The sequence below is a fragment of the Arachis hypogaea genome, chromosome 16 (assembly GCF_003086295.3).
Source record: "Arachis hypogaea cultivar Tifrunner chromosome 16, arahy.Tifrunner.gnm2.J5K5, whole genome shotgun sequence".
Taxonomy (NCBI): domain Eukaryota; kingdom Viridiplantae; phylum Streptophyta; class Magnoliopsida; order Fabales; family Fabaceae; genus Arachis; species Arachis hypogaea.
In genome coordinates, this window is record NC_092051.1 from 122342054 (window position 1) to 122364826 (window position 22773).

The following is a 22773-nucleotide window of genomic DNA, read 5'->3' on the forward strand; positions in this document are numbered from 1 at the left end:
TAGGTTACTAGTTTAGTATTTAAACAACTTTTAGAGATTTATTTTGTATCTCATGACATTTTAGATCTGAACTTTGTAATCTCTGACGGCATGAGTCTCTAAACTCCATTGTTGGGGGTTAGGAGCTCTGCTGTGTCCTGATGAATTAATGCAAGTATTTCTGTTTTCTATTCAAACATGTATGTTCCTATCTAAGATATCCATTCGCACTTCAACATGAATGTGATGAACGTGACAATCATCATCATTCCCCCACAAACGCGTGCTTGACAATCACTTCCGTTCACCGTAGAATGAATGAATATCTCTTGGATCTCTTAATCAGAATCTTCGTGGTATAAGCTAGATTGATGGCAGCATTCAAGAGAATCCGGAAAGTCTAAACCTTGTCTGTGGTATTCCGAGTAGGATTCAAGGATTGAATGACTGTGACAAGCTTCAAACTCGCGAGTGCTGGGCGTAGTGACAGACGCAAAAGGATAGTAAATCCTATTCCGGTACGATCGAGAACCTGCAAATGATTAGCCGTGCGGTGACAGCGCACCTGGACCCTTTTCACTGGAAGGATGGATGGTAGCCATTGACAACGGTGATCCACCAACACACAGCTTGCCATAGGAGGACGTGCGTGCGTGAATCAGAAACAGAGGAAAGCAGAATTTCAGAAGACAAAGCATCTCCAAAACTCCAACATATTCTCCATCATTGCATACAAGTATAATTTCTATTCTGCCCTTTTATTCCTTGCAATCAAATTTGATAAGTGAATTATTTTATTGTTTTCCTGACTAAGAGTTACAAGATAACCATAGATTGCTTCAAGCCAACAATCTCCGTGGGATCGACCCTTACTCACGTAAGGTATTACTTGGACGACCAGTGCACTTGCTGGTTAGTTGTGCAAATTTGTGAAGAATTGTGATTTCCAATTTCGTGCACCAAGTTTTTGGTGCCGTTGCCGGGGATTGTTTGAGTTTGAACAACTGACGATGAATCTTGTTGCTTAGATTAGGAAATTTTTGTCTTTTGGGTCAGAGTCTTTTATATTCTTTTCAAAAAAAAAATTTTAAAAAATAATATTTTTTCTTAGTTATTAAAAATATTTTTCAAAACAAGTGTTACATTTACTGCCCATTTGGCTAGAGCGTTGGTCTGTGTTCTTGGTAAATTGGGTACCTTCTTTTTAAAATTCTTTTTCAAAAATAATTTTTACATTAAATCTTGTGCCAAACTTTAAGTTTGGTGTTTTCTTGTTGATTTTTCTTTGGTTTTCGAAAAATCTTATTTTGGTTTTCTAAAAATTTTAAGTTTGGTATTCTTTCTTCATGTTCTTGTGTTCTTGTGAATCTTCAAAGTGTTCTTGAGTTTTCCTTGTGTCTTGATCTTAAAATTTTTAAGTTTGGTGCTCCTTGGTGTTTTCCCTCCAAAATTTTTGAAAACAAGGAGCATTAGATCTAAAAATTTTAAATCTTGTGCTATCTTATTGTTTTTCTCTCTCCTCTTTAAATTCAAAAATATCTTTTCTCTCTATTTTAAAGCAAATTTTCGAAATTTACCTTTAAAATTCAGATTTTTATTTCAAAATTTCAAACCTTTTTCAAAAATCATCATATCCTTTTCAAAACTTCCTAACCACTTTCTCTCTCCTCATTTTTTCGAAAATATTCACCCATTTTTATTTATTTTATTTTAATTTATTTTATTTTCCAAATAAATAAATAAAAATAATTTTTTTATTCTATCATCTCCCTTTCTCCATCATGGACCTAAGTGGAAATGAACAGTCCAGAAGGACTCTGGGGTCATATGCTAACCCCTCTACTGCTTCATATGGGAGTAGTATCTGCATACCCTCCATTGGATTCAGTAGCTTTGAGTTGAATCCTCAACTCATTATCATGGTGCTACAAAGCTGCCAGTATTCCGGTCTTCCACAGGAAGAACCTACAGAGTTTCTGGCACAGTTTTTACAAATTGCTGACACAGTACATGATAAGAAAGTATATCAGGATGTCTACAGATTATTACTATTTTCATTTGCTGTAAAAGACCAAGCCAAGAGGTGGTTAAATAACCAACCTAAGGCTAGCATAAGGACATGGAAACAGCTGACAGAAAAATTCCTGAATCAATACTTTTCTCCGAAACGGATGACACAGCTAAGGCTGGACATCCAAGGCTTTAAACAAGGAGATAATGAATCTCTTTATGATGCCTGGGAGAGATACAGAGAGATGCTACAAAAATACCCCTCTGAAATGTTTTCAAAGTGGGTTCAGTTAGACATCTTCTATTATGGGCTTATAGAAAGAGCTCAGATCTCTCTAGATTACTCAGCTGGTGGATCTATCCACATGAGAAAGACAATTGAAGAAGCTCAAGAGCTCATTGATACAGTTGCCAGAAATCAGTACCTGTACCTAAGCAGTGACCCTTCCATGAAAGAAGAGGTTAAAACAGTAACTGCTGAACTCAGTCCTGTAAAACAAGCTGCTGAATTCAATCAGCAATTGGACTTTCTAACACAACAGTTAGCCGAATTCAAAGATAGACTACAAGAGACAAGGATGGCTAATATAAATATGGAAGAACAATTGAAGCAAACAAAACAGCAGCTGTCAAAACAAATAACAGAAGAATGCCAAGCAGTTCAATTAAGAAGTGGGAAAACATTAAATACCCCACCTCAAGGCAGCAGGAAGCCAAGGAATGAGAAAACCACCAAAAATCCATCTGAGGATAGTAAGAGCCCAGGAAAAAATAATTCTGGCGTTAAAACGCCAGAAATTGGGTGGAAGACTGGCGCTGAACGCCCAGACCATGCTCAGGACTGGCGTTCAACGCCAGAAACAAGCAAGGAACTGGCGTTGAACGCCCAAAGGAAGCACAGTTTTGGCGTTCAGACGCTAGGAACAGATGAGAAATTGGCGTCTAACGTCACTCTAGCTTCTAACTCTGGCACTCAAATGCCAGAGAGGGATCAGACACACACAAGTGCTGATGATAACCCCTCTAAAAAGGCTTCTTCAACTATTTCTGTAGGAAATAAACCTACAGCGACCAAGGTTGATGAATATAAAGCCAAGATACCTTATCCTCAAAAACTCCGCCAAGTGGAGCAGGATAAGCAATTTGCTCGCTTTGCAGATTATCTCAGGACTCTTGAAATTAAGATTCCGTTTGCAGAGGCACTTGAGCAAATACCTTCTTATGCCAAGTTCATGAAAGAGATCTTGAGTCATAAGAAGGATTGGAGAGAAACTGAAAGAGTTCTCCTCACTGAAGAATGCAGTGCAGTCATTCTGAAAAGCTTTCCTGCAAAGCTTAAAGATCCCAGAAGCTTTCTAATACCGTGCACATTAGAGGGAAATTGCACCAGGACAGCTTTATGCGATCTTGGGGCAAGCATCAACCTAATACCTGCATCCACTATCAGAAAGCTTGGCTTAACTGAAGAAGTTAAACCAACCCGGATATGTCTCCAACTTGCTGATGGCTCCATTAAATACCCATCAGGCGTGATTGAGGACATGATTGTCAGGGTTGGGCCATTCGCCTTTCCCACTGACTTCGTAGTGCTGGAGATGGAGGAGCACAAGAGTTCTACTCTCATTCTAGGAAGACCTTTCCTGGCAACTGGACGAACTCTTATTGATGTCCAAAAGGGGGAAGTCACCCTGAGAGTCAATGAAGATGAGTTTAAGTTGAATGCTGTCAATGCCATGCAGCATCCAGACACACCAAAAGACTGCATGAAAGTTGATCTTATTGACTCTTTGGTAGAAGAGATCAACATGACTGAGAGTCTCGAATCAGAGCTGAAAAACATCTTTAAAGATGTTCCACCTGATCTAGAGGATTCAGAGGAATTGAAAGAGTCTCTGAAATTTCCTCAGGAAGAGGAAAAACCTCCTAAACCCGAGCTGAAACCATTACCACCATCCCTGAAATATGCATTTCTGGGAGAAGGTGATACTTTTCCAGTGATCATAAGCTCTGCTTTAAATCCACAGGAAGAGGAAGCACTAATTCAAGTGCTAAGGACACACAAGACAGCTCTTGGGTGGTCCATAAGTGACCTTAAGGGCATAAGCCCAGCTAGATGCATGCACAAGATCTTATTGGAGGATAATGCTAAGCCAGTGGTTCAACCACAGAGGCGGCTAAATCCAACCATGAAGGAAGTGGTGCAGAAAGAGGTCACTAAATTACTGGAGGCTGGGATTATTTATCCTATTTCAGATAGCCTCTGGGTGAGTCCTGTTCAAGTTGTCCCTAAAAATGGAGGCATGACAGTGGTCCAAAATGAAAAAAATAAACTGGTTCCTACAAGAATAGTTACAGGGTGGTGCATGTGTATTGATTACAGAAGGCTCAATACAGCCACCAGAAAGGATCATTTTCCTTTACCATTCATAGACCAAATGCTAGAAAGACTAGCAGATCATAATTATTACTGCTTTTTGGATGGCTATTCAGGCTACAACCAAATTGCAGTAGATCCCCAAGATCAAGAGAAAACAGCATTCACATGTCCATCTGGAGTATTTGCTTACAAAAGGATGCCTTTTGGGCTGTGTAATACGCCTGCAACCTTTCAGAGATGCATGCTCTCTATTTTCTCTGATATGGTGGAAATATTTCTGGAAGTCTTCATGGATGACTTCTCAGTATATGGAGACTCATTCAGCTCCTGTCTTGATCACCTGACATTGGTTTTGAAAAGATGCCAAGAGACCAACCTGGTTTTAAACTGGGAAAAATGTCACTTTATGGTGGCTGAAGGGATTGTCCTTGGGCATAAAATTTCAAACAAGGGAATAGAGGTGGATCAAGCTAAAATAGAGGTAATTGAAAAATTACCACCACCTGCTAATGTTAAGGCAATCAGAAGCTTCCTGGGGCATGCAGGATTCTATAGGAGGTTTATAAAGGATTTTTCAAAAATTGCAAAACCTCTAAGCAACCTGCTAGCTGTTGACACGCCATTTGTGTTTGACACAGAGTGTCTGTAGGCGTTTGAAACTCTGAAAGCTAAGCTGGTCACAGCACCAGTTATCTCTGCACCAGACTGGACATTACCATTCGAATTAATGTGTGATGCCAGTGATCACGCCATTGGTGCAGTACTGGGGCAGAGGCATGACAAGCTTCTGCATGTCATTTATTATGCTAGCCGTGTTTTGAATGATGCCCAGAAAAATTACACAACCACAGAAAAAGAATTGCTTGCAGTGGTTTATGCCATTGACAAGTTTAGATCATACTTAGTAGGATCAAAAGTGATTGTATACACAGATCATGCTGCTCTTAAATATCTACTCACAAAGCAGGATTCAAAACCCAGACTCATAAGATGGGTGTTACTTCTGCAAGAGTTTGATATAGAAATAAGAGACAGAAAAGGGACAGAAAACCAAGTGGCTGACCATTTGTCCCGGATAGAACCAGTGGAAGGGGCGTCCTCCCCCTCTATTGAGATCTCTGAAACTTTTCCGGATGAGCATTTGTTCGCCATTTAGGAATTACCATGGTTTGCAGACATTGCAAACTACAAAGCTGCAAGGTTCATTCCCAAGGAGTACAGCAGGCAACAAAAGAAAAAATTAATTACTGATGCAAAGTACTACTTGTGGGATGAACCCTATCTCTTTAAGAGATGTGCAGACGGCATAATCCGTAGGTGTGTGCCTAAGGAAGAAGCACAAAGGATCTTATGGCATTGCCATGGGTTACAATATGGAGGTCATTTCGGAGGTGAGCGAACAGCCACCAAGGTCCTCCAATGTGGTTTCTACTGGCCTACACTTTACAGAGATTCCAGAGAGTTTGTACGTAACTGTGACAGTTGTCAGAGAGCTGGTAATTTGCCTCACAGTTACGCCATGCCTTAACAAGGAATCTTGGAGATTGAGTTGTTTGACGTATGGGGTATTGATTTCATGGGGCCTTTCCCACCATCATACTCAAACACTTATATTCTGGTGGCGGTTGACTATGTATCAAAGTGGGTAGAGGCCATTGCCACACCTACCAATGATACTAAAATAGTACTGAAGTTCCTCCAGAAACATATTTTCAGCAGGTTTGGTGTCCCTAGGGTACTAATCAGTGATGGGGGCACTCACTTCTGCAACAAACAGCTTTACTCTGCCATGGTCCGGTATGGGATTCGCCATAAGGTGGCAACTCCATATCATCCACAGACAAATGGGCAAGCTGAAGTCTCTAACAGAGAACTAAAAAGAATCCTGGAACGGATTGTAAGTACCCGTAGAAAGGATTGGGCACGAAGCTTGGATGATGCTCTGTGGGCTTACAGAACAGCATTCAAGACTCCCATAGGGACCTCTCCTTACCAACTGGTGTATGGTAAGGCTTGTCACCTGCCCGTGGAACTGGAACATAAGGCCTACTGGGCAACCAGATTCCTTAACTTTGATGCCAAATTAGCTGGAGAGAAAAGATTACTCCAGCTGAATGAGCTAGAGGAATTCAGATTCATTGCTTTCGAAAATGCCAAGCTTTACAAAGAGAAATAAAAAAGGTGGCATGACAGAAAACTGTCATCTAGAATCTTTGAACTAGGACAAAAGGTTCTGTTGTTTACAAGTGTATCACCATATGGTTATATGGAGCTTCAAGATATTGATTCTGATAAGAAGTTCATTGTTAATGGACAGAGAATCAAGCACTATCTTGAAGGCAATGTTGAGCAAGAGTGCTCAAGGCTGAGGCTAGATTAAAAACTCAGCAAGGTCTAGCTAAAGACAATAAAGAAGCGCTTGCTGGGAGGCAACCCAGCCATGGGGCATCACTTCCTCTAATCATTTTGCCCTTTTCTTGATATTATTTGTTTATATAAAGTTCATTGACACTAAGGTAAAGAGTCAATTGTATAAGTTTACAGGGTTACAAAAGGATTCTGCACACAAAACAGAGAAAAAGAGCTCACTGGCAAGAAAATGCCAGTAAAAGTCTGTTTTGGGTGTTCAACGCCCAAAAGAAGCATCCACTGGGCGTTGAACGCCAGTAAAGATAGCCATCTGGGCGTTAACCGCCAGAAAGAAGCATCTTCTGGGCGTTGAACGCCAGAAAAAAGCTCCTTCTGGGCGTTTAACGCCAGATTTACAGCGTCCTGGGCGTTCAGAAAAACACCCAGTGACAAAGGAGTTCCTGGCGTTCAACGCCAGAAAGAAGCAACACCTGGGCGTTGAACGCCCAGGAGAAGCAGCAGTTGGGCATTGAACGCCCAAAACATGCAGCGTTTGGGCGTTCAAACGCCAGGATGGTGGGGAGGAGGTAAATTCATTTTTTTCTTCATATTTTTCATTTTAATCTTAATTTTCATGTTTCAATTCATGATTTCTTGCATAAACATGTTACAAACCCTGATTTCTAAAATCCCTAATTTCTAAAAACCTTACTTTAAAAATATCAAATATATCTTAATCCATAAGCACAAATCCTTTTTTTTTATCCAATTCAACTCTTTTTCAAAATTTTCAGAACAAATCTATCTCTTTTCATTCAAAAATCTTTTCAACTAATCAATATCTTTTTCAAATCTCCATATTATCTTTTTCAAAAATCCAAATTTATCTTTTTCAAATATCTTTCATATCTCTTCAATTTTAAATTATATCTTTTCTTATCATACTTATTTCTTTTTAAATCATATCTTCTATCTTATCTTTCTCTCTATTTTCGAAAATCCCACCCCCCCTCCCTTTTAAAAACACATTCGGCCTCCTTCCTCTCATCCACCATTCAACACTAGCTCTCCTTCTATCCCTCTCCTTTCTTTTCTTTTGCTTGAGGACAAGCAATCCTCTAAGTTTGGTGTGTTTATCCGTGATCACTAAACCATACCCACTAAGATCATGGCTCCTAAAGGAAAACAACCCACTCCAAGAGACAAGAAAGAGAGTATTCCAAAACCACTTTGGAATCAAGGGAGGTTCTTAACCAAAGAACATTCAGACCATTACTACAAAATAATGGGTCTAAGATCTGTGATCCCAGAAGTCAAGTTCGATCTGAAAGAAGATGAATATCCGGAGATCCAAGAGCAGATTCGAAACAGGAACTGGGGAGTCCTAGCTAATCCTGAAACAAAAGTGGAAAGAAATATGGTTCAAGAATTCTACGCTAATCTGTGGTAAACAGACAGGCAGAGAATATCTGGAGCTGCCCTCTATGACTACAGGACTGTGGTCAGAGGAAAGATTGTTCACATCCACCCTGACAAAATCAGGGAGATCTTTAAGCTACCTCAGTTGAAAGATGACCCAGACTCCTTCAATAGGAGAATGATGAGAACAAACAAGGGCCTTGATAAGATTCTAGAGTTTATATGCATCCCTGGAGCCAGGTGGACCACCAGCACGAAGGGTGTCCCAAGTCAACTCAAGAGAGAAGATCTCAAACCAGTTGCCAGAGGATGGCTGGACTTCATTGGGCGTTCTATATTGCCCACCAGCAACCGTTCTGAAGTCAATATTAGAAGAGCAGTGATGATCCATTACATTATGTTGGGAAAAGAAGTAGAAGTTCATCAACTGATCCCATCTGAATTCTACATGCTTGCCAACAAGAACTCCAAGGATGCCAGGCTGGCTTATCCAAGCCTAATCTCTATGCTCTGCAAAGATGCTGGAATAAAGATGGGAATAACAGAGTATATCTCAGTGGAGCAACCAATCACTAAAATCACAATGGAAAAACAACAAATGCAGGATGACCCCATCAAGAGGAGGGCGCAAGAATTCCTACCAGAACTCCCATCTGTCACTAAGTTGCAAGAAACCATGGACCAATTGAAGGAAGAACAGCAAAATCAAAACAGCATGCTTTGCAAACTGCTCAGAGAACAAGAGGTGCAGGGGCATGAATTAAGAGAACTAAAGTGTCAGAAACTATCTCTTGAAGGGCCAAGCACCCCACAGACTAAAGAGGCATCCGCTTTCCAAAGTCAAGGTTGTTGAGTTCTGATCTTAACCTTAACCCTGTGATAATTTTTTTTATTTGAGTTTCACCTTAGGAGTCATATAATGGCAATAAGTATTTATATTTTGATTTTATCCCCAATTAAGCTATAATTTATTTTTCTCATCATCATTAAACATGAATAAAATAGAAGATTTTCTTTAGAACAAAGAGGCAATAATTTTCGAGTTTTTAATAAAACAAATTCTAATTGTTTACATGTGGTGGCAATGCTTTCTGCCTTCTGAATGAATGCTTGAACAGTGCATATGTCTTTGGAATTTGATGTTCTTGAATGTTAAATATGTTGGCTCTTGAAAGAATGATAAACATGAGACATGTTATTGGTAATTCGAAAAATCATAAAAATGATTCTTGAAGCAAGAAAAAGCAGTGAATACCAAGCTTGCAAAAAAAAATAAAAGAGAAGCAAGCAGAAAAAGCCAATAACCCTTAAAACCAAAAGGCAAGGGTAATAAAAAGGATCCAAGGCTTTGAGCATCAGTGGATAGGAGGGCCTAATGAAATCAAATCCTGGTCTAAGCGGCTAAACCAAGCTGTCCCTAACCATGTGCTTGTGGCGTGAATGTGTCAAGTGAAAACTTGAGACTGAGCGGTTAAAGTCAAGGTCCAAAGCAAGAGAAGAGTGTGCTTAAGAATCTTGGACACCTCTAATTGGGGGCTTTAGCAAAGCTGAGTCACAATCTGAAAAGGTTCACCCAATTATGTGTCTGTGGCATTTATGTATCCGGTGGTAATACTGGAAAACAAAGTGCTTAGGGCCACGACCAAGACTCATAAAAGTAGCTGTGTTCAAGAATCAACATACTGAACTAGGAAAATCAATAACACTATCTAAATTTTGAGTTCCTATAGATGCCAATCATTCTGAGCTTCAATGGATGAAGTGAGATGCCAAAACTGTTCGGAAGCAAAAAGCTACTAGCCCTGCTCATTTAATTAGAATCTGAGCTTCACTCAAAAACTCTGAGATTATTGTTTCTTCACGCATTTGTATTCTATTTTATTTATCTAGTTGCTTGAGGACAAGCAACAGTTTAAGTTTGGTGTTGTGATGAGCGGATATTTTATACGCTTTTTGGGGTTAATTTCATATAGTTTTTAGTATGTTTTAGTTAGTTTTTAATTTATTTTCATTAGTTTCTAGGCAAAATTCATATTTCTGGACTTTACTATGAGTTTTTGTATTTTTCTGTAATTTCAGGTATTTTCTGGCTGAAATTGAGGGAGCTGAGTAAAAATCTGATTCAGGCTGAAAAAGGACTGCTGATGCTGTTGGATCCTGACCTCTCTGCACTCGGAATGGAATTTCTGGAGCTACAGAAGTTTAATTGACGCGCATCCAATTGCATTGGAAAGTAGACATCTAGGGATTTCCAAAAATATATAATAGTCCATACTTTGCTCAAGGATAGACGATGTAAACTGGCGTTCAACGCCAGTTCCATGTTGCTGTCTGGCGTCCAGCGCCAGAAACACGTTACAAGTTGGAGTTCAACGCCAGAATTACATTACAGCCTGGCGTTGAACGCCCAAAACAGCCCAGGCACGTGAGAAGCTTTAGTCTCAGCCCCAGCACACACCAAATGGGCCCCAGAAGTGGATTTCTGCACTATCTATCATAGTTTACTCATTTTCTGTAAACCTAGGTTACTAGTTTAGTATTTAAACAACTTTTAGAGATTTATTTTGTATCTCGTGACATTTTAGATCTGAACTTTGTAATCTCTGATGGCATGAGTCTCTAAACTCCATTGTTGGGGGTGAGGAGCTCTGCTATGTCCTGATGAATTAATGCAAGTATTTCTGTTTTCTATTCAAACATGTATGTTCCTATCTAAGATATCCATTCGCACTTCAACATGAATGTGATGAACATGAAAATCATCATCATTCCCCTACGAACGCATGCCTGACAATCACTTCCGTTCACCGTAGAATGAATGAATATCTCTTGGATCTCTTAATCAGAATCTTCGTGGTATAAGCTAGATTGATGGCAGCATTCAAGAGAATCCGGAAAGTCTAAACCTTGTCTGTGGTATTCCGAGTAGGATTCAAGGATTGAATGACTGTGACAAGCTTCAAACTCGCGAGTGCTGGGCGTAGTGACAGACGCAAAAGGATAGTAAATCCTATTCCGGTACGATCGAGAACCTGCAGATGATTAGCCGTGCGGTGACAGTGCACCTGGACCCTTTTCACTGGAAGGATGGATGGTAGCTATTGACAACGGTGATTGATGAGCGGATAATTTATACGCTTTTTGACATTGTTTTTAGTATGTTTTTAGTAGGATCTAGTTACTTTTAGGGATGTTTTTAATAGATTTTGTGTTAAATTCACATTTCTAGACTTTACTATGAGTTTGTGTGTTTTTCTGTGATTTCAGGTATTTTCTGGCTGAAATTGAGGGACTTGAGCAGAAATCAGATTCAGAGGTTGAAAAAGGACTGCTGATGCTGTTGGATTCTGACCTCCCTGCACTCAAAGTGGATTTTCTGGAGCTACAGAACTCGAAATGGCGCGCTTCCAATTGCGTTGGAAAGTAGACATCCAGGGCTTTCCAGAAATATATAATAGTCCATACTTTGGCTAAGAATTGATGACGTAAACTGGCGTTCAACGCCAACCTTCTGCCCAAATCTGGCGTCCAGCGCCAGAAAAGGATCCAAAACCAGAGTTGAACGCCCAAACTGGCACAGAAACTGGCGTTCAACTCCACAAATGGCCTCTGCACGTGCAACACTCAGGCTCAGCCCAAACACACACCAAGTGGGCCCAGGAAGTGGATTTATGCATCAATTACTTACTCATGTAAACCCTAGTGACTAGTTTATTATAAATAGGACCTTTTACTAGTCTTTTTGAAAATCTTTGGTCTCAGTTTTGTTCCATAGTTCATCTTAGGAGACTATTGATCTCGTTTAGGGGGCTGGCCATCCCGGCCATGCCTGGAGCTTCACTTATGTATTTTCAACGGGAGAGTTTCTACACTCCATAGATTAAGGTGTGGAGCTCTGCTGTTCCTCAAAGATTAATGCAAAGTTCTACTGTTTTCTATTTAATTCTTCTTATTTCTCTTCTAAGATATCCATTCGCACCCAAGAACGTGATGAAGGTGATGATTATGTGTGACGCTCATCATCCTTCTCCCTTATGAACGCGTGCCTGACAAACACTTCTGTTCTACATGAAATAAGCTAGAATGAGTATCTCTTAGATCTCCTAACCAGAATCTTCGTGGCGTAAGCTAGAATGATGGCGGCATTCAAGAGAATCCGGAAGGTCTAAACCTTGTCTGTGGTATTCTGAGTAGGATTCAATGATTGAATGACTGTGACGAGCTTCAAACTCGCGAGTGCTGGGCGTTAGTGACAGACGCAAAAGGAGGGTGAATCCTATTCCAGCATGATCGAGAACCGACAGATGAATAGCCGTGTCGTGACAGGGTGCGTGAGCATATTATTCACTGAGAGGAGGGGATGTAGCCACTGACAACGGTGATGCCCTTGCATACAGCCAGCCATGGAAAGGAGTAAGACAGATTGGATGAAGATAGCAGGAAAGCAGAGGTTCAGAGGAACGAAAAACATCTCCATTCGCTTATCTGAAATTCCTACCAATGATTTACATAAGTATCTCTATCTCTATTTTATTATATTAAATTCGAAAACACCATTATCACTTTATATCTGCCTGACTGAGATTTACAAGGTGACCATAGCTTGCTTCATACCAACAATCTCCGTGGGATTCGACCCTTACTCACGTAAGGTATTACTTGGACGACCCAGTGCACTTGCTGGTTAGTTGTATCGAAGTTGTGACAATTATGAATTAAGATCAAAGCACCAAGCTTTGGAGCCATTACCAGGGATTGTTCAAGCCTGGACATCACAATTTCGTGCACCAAGTTTTTGGCGCCGTTGCCGGGGATTGTTTGAGTCTTCGGCAAGCTTTTGGTCCGGTAACATCAGTGCCAGATTCCCTTTTGATCCGGCAACAGCACCAAGTTTTTGGCGCCGTTGCCGGGGATTGTTTGAGTTTGGACAACTGACGGCTCATCTTGTTGCTCAGATTAGGTAATTTTCTTTTCGTTTTCTTTTCAAAAATTTTTCAAAAATATTTTCAAAATTTCTCTTGTTTTCGAAAAAAATAAAAATGTTTTCAAAAATTTATTCAAAATTTTTAAAAATGAATTCTAGTGTTTCATGAAGCATGTGAAGCCTGGCTGGCTGTAAAGCCATATCTAAATTCATTTGGACTGAGGCTTGCAATTTGTTATCAAGAGCAAATTAGTTGTTGCTCATCCACCTGCTGCTGATCCATGATCACCTGCTGAAGCTTGGCTGGCCATTGGCCATGTCTAGTGTTTTGGACTGGAGCTTTCTTTGAAAGCTTGGCTGGCTAGTGAGCCATGTCTAATTCCTGGACTGAAGCTTTAGACTAACATGGCAAGATTCCTGGAATTCATATTAAAAATTTTGGAATCCTTATTTTTTTCTTTTTCATATAATTTTCGAAAAAAATTACCAAAAAAATTAGAAAATCATAAAAATCAAAAATATTTTTCTGTTTCTTGTTTGAGTCTTGAGTCATATCATAAGTTTGGTGTCACTTGCATATGCATCTTGCATTTTTTCGAAAATATCATGCATTCATAGTGTTCTTCATGATCTTCAAGTTGTTCTTGGTAAGTCTTCTTGTTTGATCTTGATGATTTTTTGTTTTGTGTCTTTTCATGTTTATCATATGCATTTTTGAATTCTTAGTGCCTAGGCATTAAAGAATTCTAAGTTTGGTGTCTTGCATGTTTTCTTTGCATTAAAAAAATTTTTTCAAAATTATGTTCTTGATGTTCATCATGACATTCATAGTGTTCTTGGTGTTCATCTTGACATTCATAGCATTCTTGCATGCATTCATTGTTTTGATCTAAAAATTTCATGCATTGCATCCTTTTAGTGTTTTTTTCTTGCATCATAAAAATTCAAAAATCAAAAAAATATCTTTCCCTTTTTCTCTCCTCAAATTCGAAAATTTGGATTGACTTTTTCAAAAATTTTTAAAATCAAATTGTTTCTCATGAGTCAAATCAAATTTTCAATTTGAAAATCTTATCTTTTTCAAAATCTTTTTCAAAAATCAAATCTTTTTCAAAATTCTTAGTTATTTTCGAAAATTCCAAAAATATTTTTCAAAAATCTTTTTCTTATTTTTATACCAAATTTTCGAAAATAACAATATCAATTAATGTTTTGATTCAAAAATTTGAAGTTTGTTACTTACTTGTTAAGAAAGATTCAAACTTTGAGTTCTAGAATCATATCTTGTGATTTCTTGTGAATCAAGTCATTAATTGTGATTTTAAAAATCAAATCTTTTTCAAAAACTAAGTTCTATCATATCTTTTCAAAAATATCTTCTTATCTTATCTTTTTCAAAAATATCTTTTTAAAATATCTTTTCTAACTTCCTAACTTCTTATCTTTTCAAAAATTTGTTTCAACTAACTAACTAACTTTTTGTTTGTTTCTTAACTTTTTCAAAACCACCTAACTAACTCTCTCTCTCTCATTTTTCGAAAATATCTTCCCCCTTTTTCAAAATTTCTTTTTAATTTATTAATTAATTTAAATTTTAAATCTTAATTTTCGAAAAATACTAACAATTTTCAAAAAAAAACAATTTTCAAAAATCACTAACTCCTTTTCAAAAATAATTTTCGAAAATTCCCTCCTTCTCTCTCATCCTATTCTATTTATTCATTCATTAACTAACATCTCTTCCTCACATCATCACCAAATTCGAACCCCCTCTTCTATCTGTGTTCGAATTTCTTCTTCTTTTCTTCTACTAACAATAAGGATCCTCTTTACTGTGACATAGAGGATTCCTCTTCTTTTCTTTTTTTTCCTCTCTTTCTTATGAGCAGGGAAAGAGAAAAAGGCATTCTTGTTGAAGCTGATCCGGAACCTGAAAGGACTCTGAAGAGAAAATTAAGAGAAGCTAAATTATAACAATCCAGAGACAACTTGATTGAAAATTTCGAACAAGTAAAGGAGATGGCAGCCGAACCCAACAATAATGCAAGGAGAATGCTTGGTGACTTTACTGCACCTAATTCCACTTTACATGGAAGAAGCATCTCCATTCCTGCCATTGGAGCAAACAACTTTGAGCTGAAACCTCAATTAGTTTCTCTGATGCAGCAGAATTGCAAGTTTCATGGACTTCCATCTGAAGATCCTTTTCAGTTCTTAACTGAATTCTTGCAGATATGTGATACTGTTAAGACTAATGGAGTAGATCCTGAAGTCTACAGGCTCATGCTTTTCCCTTTTGCTGTAAGAGACAGAGCTAGATTATGGTTGGATTCTCAACCCAAAGACAGCCTGAACTCTTGGGATAAGCTGGTCACGGCTTTCTTAGCCAAGTACTTTCCGCCTCAAAAGCTGAGCAAGCTTAGAGCTGATGTTCAAACCTTCAGACAGAAAGAAGGTGAATCCCTCTATGAAGCTTGGGAAAGATACAAACAGTTGACCAAAAAGTGTCCTTCTGACATGCTTTCAGAATGGACCATCCTGGATATATTCTATGATGGTTTATCTGAGCTATCAAAGATGTCACTGGACACTTCTGCAGGTGGATCCATTCACCTAAAGAAAACGCCTGCAGAAGCTCAAGAACTCATTGACATGGTTGCTAATAACCAGTTCATGTACACTTCTGAAAGGAATCCTGTGAGTAATGGGACGCCTATGAAGAAGGGAGTTCTTGAAGTTGATACTCTGAATGCCATATTGGCTCAGAATAAAATATTAACTCAGCAAGTCAATATGATTTCTCAGAGTCTGCATGGAATGCAAGCTGCATCCAACAGTACTCAAGAGGCATCTTCTGAAGAAGAAGCTTATGATCCTGAGAACCCTGCAATAGCAGAGGTAAATTACTTAGGTGAACCTTATGGAAACACCTATAACTCAACATGGAGAAATCATCCAAATTTCTCATGGAAGGATCAAAAGCCCCAACAAGGCTTTAATAATGGTGGAAGAAACAGGTTTAACAACAGCAAGCCTTTTCCATCATCAACTCAGCAACAGACAGAGAACTCTGAACAAAATGCTTCTAATTTAGCAAATCTAGTCTCTGATCTATCTAAGGCCACTGTAAGTTTCATGAATGAAACAAGGTCTTCCATTAGAAATCTGGAAGCACAAGTGGGCCAGCTGAGTAAAAGGATCACTGAAATCCCTCCTAGTACTCTCCCAAGCAATACAGAAGAGAACCCAAAAGGAGAGTGCAAGGCCATTGACATAAGCGCCATGGCCGAACCTGTGAGGAGAGGAGAGGACGTGAATCCCAAGAAGGAAGACCTCCTGGGACGTCCAGTGGTCAATAAGGAGCTTCCCTCTGAGGAACCAAAGGAATCTGAGACTCATCTAGAGACCATAGAGATTCCATTGAACCTCCTTATGCCCTTCATGAGCTCTGATGAGTATTCCTCTTCTGAAGAGAATGAGGATGTTACTGAAGAGCAAACTGCCAAGTTTCTTGGTGCAATCATGAAGCTGAATGCCAAATTGTTTGGCATTGATACTTGGGAAGTTGAACCTCCCTTATTCATCAATGAACTAAGTGATCTGGATCAACTGACATTGCCTCAGAAGAGACAGGATCCTGGAAAGTTCATAATCCCTTGTACCATAGGCACCATGATCTTTAAGGCTCTGTGTGACCTTGGTTCAGGGATAAACCTCATGCCCCTCTCTGTAATAGAGAAACTGGGAATCTGTGGGGTGCAAGCTGCTAAAATCTCACTAGAGATGGCAGACAGCTCAAGAAGACAGGCTTATGGACAAGTAGAAGATGTATTAGTAAAGGTTGAGGGCCTTTACATACCTACTGATTTCATAGTCCTGGATACTGGAAAGGAAGAGGATGAATCCATCATCCTAGGAAGACCTTTCCTGGCCACAGCAAGAGCTGTGATTGATGTTGACAGAGGTGAAATAGTCCTTCAATGGAATGAGAACTCCCTTGTATTCAAAACTCAAGGATCTCCCTCTGCAACCATGGAGAGGAAGCAGAAAAAGCTTCTCTCCAAGCAGAGTCAACCAGAGTCCCCACAGTCAAACTCTAAGTTTGGTGTTGGGAGGCCACAACCAAACTCTAAGTTTGGTGTTGAACTCCCATATCCAAACTCTAAGTTTGGGGTTGGAAAGTCTCAACAAAGCTCTGCACATCTGTGAGGCTCCATGAGAGCCCACTGTCAAGCTATTGACATTAAAGAAGCGCTTGTTGGGAGGCAACCCAATGTTTATTTATCTAACTCTATTATTATTGTTTTTCATATTTTCTTAGGTTTATGATCATGTGGAGTCACAAAATAAATATAAAAATTGAAAACGGAATCAAAAACAGCAGAAGAAAAATCACACCCTGGAGGAGCATCTGTCTGGCGTTCAGCGCCAGAACAGAGCATGGTTCTGGCGCTGAACGCCCAAAATGGGCAGCTTCTAGGCGCTGAATGCCAGAACAGGCATGGTTCTGGCGTTCAACGCCAGAAATGGCACACAGATGGGCGTTGAACGCCCAACATGGCCACCAACCTGGCGCTGAACGCCCAGAGTTGGATACAAAGGCATTTTTACATGCCTAATGGGTGCAGGGATGTAAATCCTTGAACACCTCAGGATCTGTGGACCCCACAGGATCCACTCAGGATCTGTGGGCCCCAAAGGATCCCCACCTACCTCCACTCACTTCTTCTCACCACTCTCTTTCACACAACCCCATAAACACTCTTCCCTAAAAACCCCTCACCAATCACCTCAATCTCTCTTCCCCACTAAACCTTCACCACTAACATCCATCTCCTCTTCCCCATAAACCTACCTCATAAACTCCACCGACCATCAAAATTCAAAACCAATTTCCCACCCAAACCCACCCATATGGCCAAACCTTAACCCCCTCCCTTCCCTATATAAAGACCTCCATTCTTCATCAAATTCACACAACACACCCCTCTACACCCCTCTTGGCCGAAACCTCATCTCCCTCTCCCTCTCCATACTTCTTCTTCTTCTTCTTCTATTCTTTTGTTTATTGCTCGAGGGCGAGCAATATTCTAAGTTTGGTGTGGTAAAAGCATAAGCTTTTTGTTTTTCCATTACCATTGATGGCATCTAAGACTGGAGAATCCTCTAAAAGAGGGAAAGGGAAGACAAAAGCTTCCACATCCAAGTCATGGGAGATGGAAAGGTTCATCTCCAAAGCCCATCAAGACCACTTCTATGATGTTGTGGCCAAGAAAAAGGTGATCCCTGAGGTCCCTTTTAAACTCAAAAGAAATGAGTATCCGGAGATCCGACATGAAATTCAAAGAAGAGATTGGGAAGTTCTAACAAATCCCATCCAACAAGTCGGCATCATAATGGTTCAAGAGTTCTATGCCAATGCATGGATCACCAAGAACCATGATCAAAGTAAGAACCCGGATCCAAAGAACTATGTTACAATGGTTCGGCGGAAATACTTAGATTTTAGTCCGGAGAATGTGAGGTTGGCGTTCAACTTGCCATACATGGAAGAGAACGCACGCCCCTACACAAGGAGAGTCAACTTTGATCAAAGGTTGGACCAAGTCCTTATGGACATATGTGTAGAAGGAGCTCAATGGAAGATTGACTCCAAAGGCAAGCCGGTTCAACTAAGAAGATTGGACCTCAAGCCTATAGCTAGAGGATGGTTGGAGTTTATTCAATGCTCAATCATTCCCAATAGCAACCGGTCTGAAGTTACTATAGACCGGGCTATCATGATCCATAGCATCATGATTGGAGAAGAGGTGGAAGTTCATGAGATTATACCTCAAGAACTCTACAAGGTGGCTGACAAATCCTCCACTATGGCAAGGTTAGCCTTTCCTCACCTCATCTGCCACCTATGCAATTCAGCTGGGATTGACATAGAGGGAGATATCCTCATCAAAGAGGACAAGCCTATCACTAAGAAAAGATGGAGCAAGCAAGAGAGCCTACTCATGGAGCTCAAGAGGCGTATGAAGCTCATCACCATGAGATTCCGGAAATGCCTCAAATGCACTTTCCTCCACAAAACTATTGGGAGCACATCAACACCTCCCTAGAAGAATTGAGTTCCAATATGGGACAACTAAGGGTGGAACATCAAGAGCACTCCATCATGCTGCATGAAATAAGAGAAGATCAAAAGGCAATGAGGGAGGAGCAACAAAGACAAGGAAGAGACATAGAAGAGCTCAAGGACATCATTGGTTCCTCAAGAAGGAAACGCCACCATCACTAAGGTGGATTCATTCCTTGTTCTTGCTTTCTCTGTTTTTCGTTTTCTATATTATGTGCTTATCAATGTTTGTGCCATTATTATATGATCATTAGTAGTTAGTAACTTTGTCTTAAAGATATGAATGTCCTATGAATCCATCACCTCTCTTAAAAGAAAAATGTTTTAATTCAAAAGAACAAGAAGTACATGAGTTTCGAATTTATCCTTGAACTTAGTTTAATTATATTGATGTGGTGACAATGCTTCTTGTTTTCTGAATGTATGCTTGAACAGTGCATATGTCTTTTGAAGTTGTTGTTTAAGAATGTTAAATATGTTGGCTCTTGAAAGAATGATGACTAGGAGACATGTTAGTCGATAATTTGAAAATCATAAAAATGATTCTTGAAGCAAGAAAAAGCAGCAAAGAACAAAGCTTGCAGAAAAAAAAAGGGGGCGAAAAAAAAAAGAATAGAAAAAAATATAGAAAGAAAAGGAAAAAGCAAGCAAAAAAAGCCAAAAGCTCTTAAAACCAAGAGGCAAGAGCAAAAAAGCCAATAACCCTTAAAACCAAAAGGCAAGGGCAAATAAAAAGGATCCCAAGGCTTTGAGCATCAGTGGATAGGAGGGCCTAAAGGAATAAAATCCTGGTCTAAGCGGCTAAACCAAGTTGTCCCTAACCATGTGCTTGTGGCGTGTAGGTGTCAAGTGAAAACTTGAGACTGAGCGGTTAAAGTCAAGGTCCAAAGCAAAAAAAGAGTGTGCTTAAGAACCCTGGACACCTCTAATTGGGGACTTTAGCAAAGCTGAGTCACAATCTGAAAAGGTTCACCCAATTATGTGTCTGTGGCATTTATGTATCCGGTAGTAATACTGGAAAACAAAGTGCTTAGGGCCACAGCCAAGACTCATAAAGAAGCTGTGTTCAAGAATCATCATACTGAACTAAGAGAGTCAATAACACTATTCGAAATCTGAAGTTCCTATAGATGCCAATCATTCTGAACCTCAATGAATAAAGTGAGATGCCAAAACTATTCAAGAGGCAAAAAGCTATAAGTCCCGCTCATATGATTGAAGCTCTGTTTCATTGATAGTTTGGAATTTATAGTATATTCTATTCTTTTTATCCTATTTTGATTTTCAGTTGCTTGGGGACAAGCAACAATTTAAGTTTGGTGTTGTGATGAGCGGATAATTTATACGCTTTTTGACATTGTTTTTAGTATGTTTTTAGTAGGATCTAGTTACTTTTAGGGATGTTTTTAATAGATTTTGTGTTAAATTCACATTTCTGGACTTTACTATGAGTTTGTGTGTTTTTCTGTGATTTCAGGTATTTTCTGGCTGAAATTGAGGGACTTGAGCAGAAATCAGATTCAGAGGTTGAAAAAGGACTGCTGATGCTGTTGGATTCTGACCTCCCTTCACTCAAAGTGGATTTTCTGGAGCTACAGAACTCGAAATGGTGCGCTTCCAATTGCGTTGGAAAGTAGACATCCAGGGCTTTCCAGCAATATATAATAGTCCATACTTTGGCCAAGAATTGACGACGTAAACTGGCGTTCAACGCCAACCTTCTGCCCAAATCTGGCGTCCAGCGCCAGAAAAGGATCCAAAACCAGAGTTGAACGCCCAAACTGGCACAGAAACTGGCGTTCAACTCCACAAATGGCCTCTGCACGTGCAACACTCAGGCTCAGCCCAAACACACACCAAGTGGGCCCAGGAAGTGGATTTATGCATCAATTACTTACTCATATAAATCCTAGTGACTAGTTTATTATAAATAGGACCTTTTACTAGTCTTTTTGAGAATCTTTGGTCTCAGTTTTGTTCCATAGTTCATCTTAGGAGACTATTGATCTCGTTTAGGGGGCTGGCCATCCCGGCCATGCCTGGACCTTCACTTATGTATTTTCAACGGTAGAGTTTCTACACTCCATAGATTAAGGTGTGGAGCTCTGCTGTTCCTCAAAGATTAATGCAAAGTACTACTGTTTTCTATTCAATTCTTCTTATTTCTCTTCTAAGATATCCATTCGTACCCAAGAACGTGATGAAGGTGATGATTATGTGTGACGCTCATCATCCTTCTCCCTTATGAACGCGTGCCTGACAAACACTTCTGTTCTACATGAAATAAGCTAGAATGAGTATCTCTTAGATCTCCTAACCAGAATCTTCGTGGCGTAAGCTAGAATGATGGCGGCATTCAAGAGAATCCGGAAGGTCTAAACCTTGTTTGTGGTATTCTGAGTAGGATTCAATGATTGAATGACTGTGACGAGCTTCAAACTCGCGAGTGCTGGGCGTTAGTGACAGACGCAAAAGGAGGGTGAATCCTATTCCAGCATGATCGAGAACCGACAGATGAATAGCCGTGCCGTGACAGGGTGCATGAGCATATTATTCACTGAGAGGAGGGGATGTAGCCACTGACAACGGTGATGCCCTTGCATACAGCCAGCCATGGAAAGGAGTAAGACAGATTGGATGAAGATAGCAGGAAAGCAGAGGTTCAGAGGAATGAAAAGCATCTCCATTCGCTTATCTGAAATTCCTACCAATGATTTACATAAGTATCTCTATCTCTATTTTATTATATTAAATTCGAAAAAACCATTATCACTTTATATCTGCCTGACTGAGATTTACAAGGTGACCATAGCTTGCTTCATACCAACAATCTCCGCGGGATTCGACCCTTACTCACGTAAGGTATTACTTGGATGACCCAGTGCACTTGCTGGTTAGTTGTATCGAAGTTGTGACAATTATGAATTAAGATCAAAGCACCAAGCTTTGGAGCCATTACCAGGGATTGTTCAAGCCTGGACATCACAATTTCGTGCACCAGTGATCCACCAACACACAGCTTGCCGTAGGAGGACGTGCGTGCGTGAATCAGAAACAGAGGAAAGCAGAATTTCAGAAGACAAAGCATCTCCAAAACTCCAACATATTCTCCATCATTGCATACAAGTATAATTTGTGTTCTGCCCTTTTATTCCTTGCAATCAAATTTGATAAGTGAATTATTTTATTGTTTTCCTGACTAAGAGTTACAAGATAACCATAGATTGCTTCAAGCCAACAATCTCCGTGGATCGACCCTTACTCACGTAAGGTATTACTTGGACGACCCAGTGCACTTGCTGGTTAGTTGTGCGAATTTGTGAAGAATTGTGATTTCCAATTTCGTGCACCAATAATCGGCGATGAATTTTTGCGTTTCAGATTAATGCATCTTCGTAGGTTGCAGGCGTGCCATGACCTAGGAAGCTCTCGCCCTTCGAGTTCGGACAGTTTCTAGTAGCCCTTTCAAGTACCTCTATGACTCGGTAGGGTCCTTTCTAGTTTGCTGCCAGCTTTCCTTCTCCAGGTCGAATTGTTCCGATATCATTTTTGGATTAGGATGAGGTCGTTCTTGACAAAACCTCGCCA

General features: G+C 39.9%; 1 non-coding gene across 1 annotated transcript; it reads right to left on the reverse strand.

The window, feature by feature from the left end:
* Nucleotides 1–15473: 15473 nt before the first annotated feature.
* LOC112761027 (small nucleolar RNA R71) lies at nucleotides 15474–15581 on the reverse strand. Its single transcript, XR_003181436.1, has one exon. It is a non-coding gene; the product is annotated as a small nucleolar RNA R71 (small nucleolar RNA).
* Nucleotides 15582–22773: the final 7192 nt, after the last annotated feature.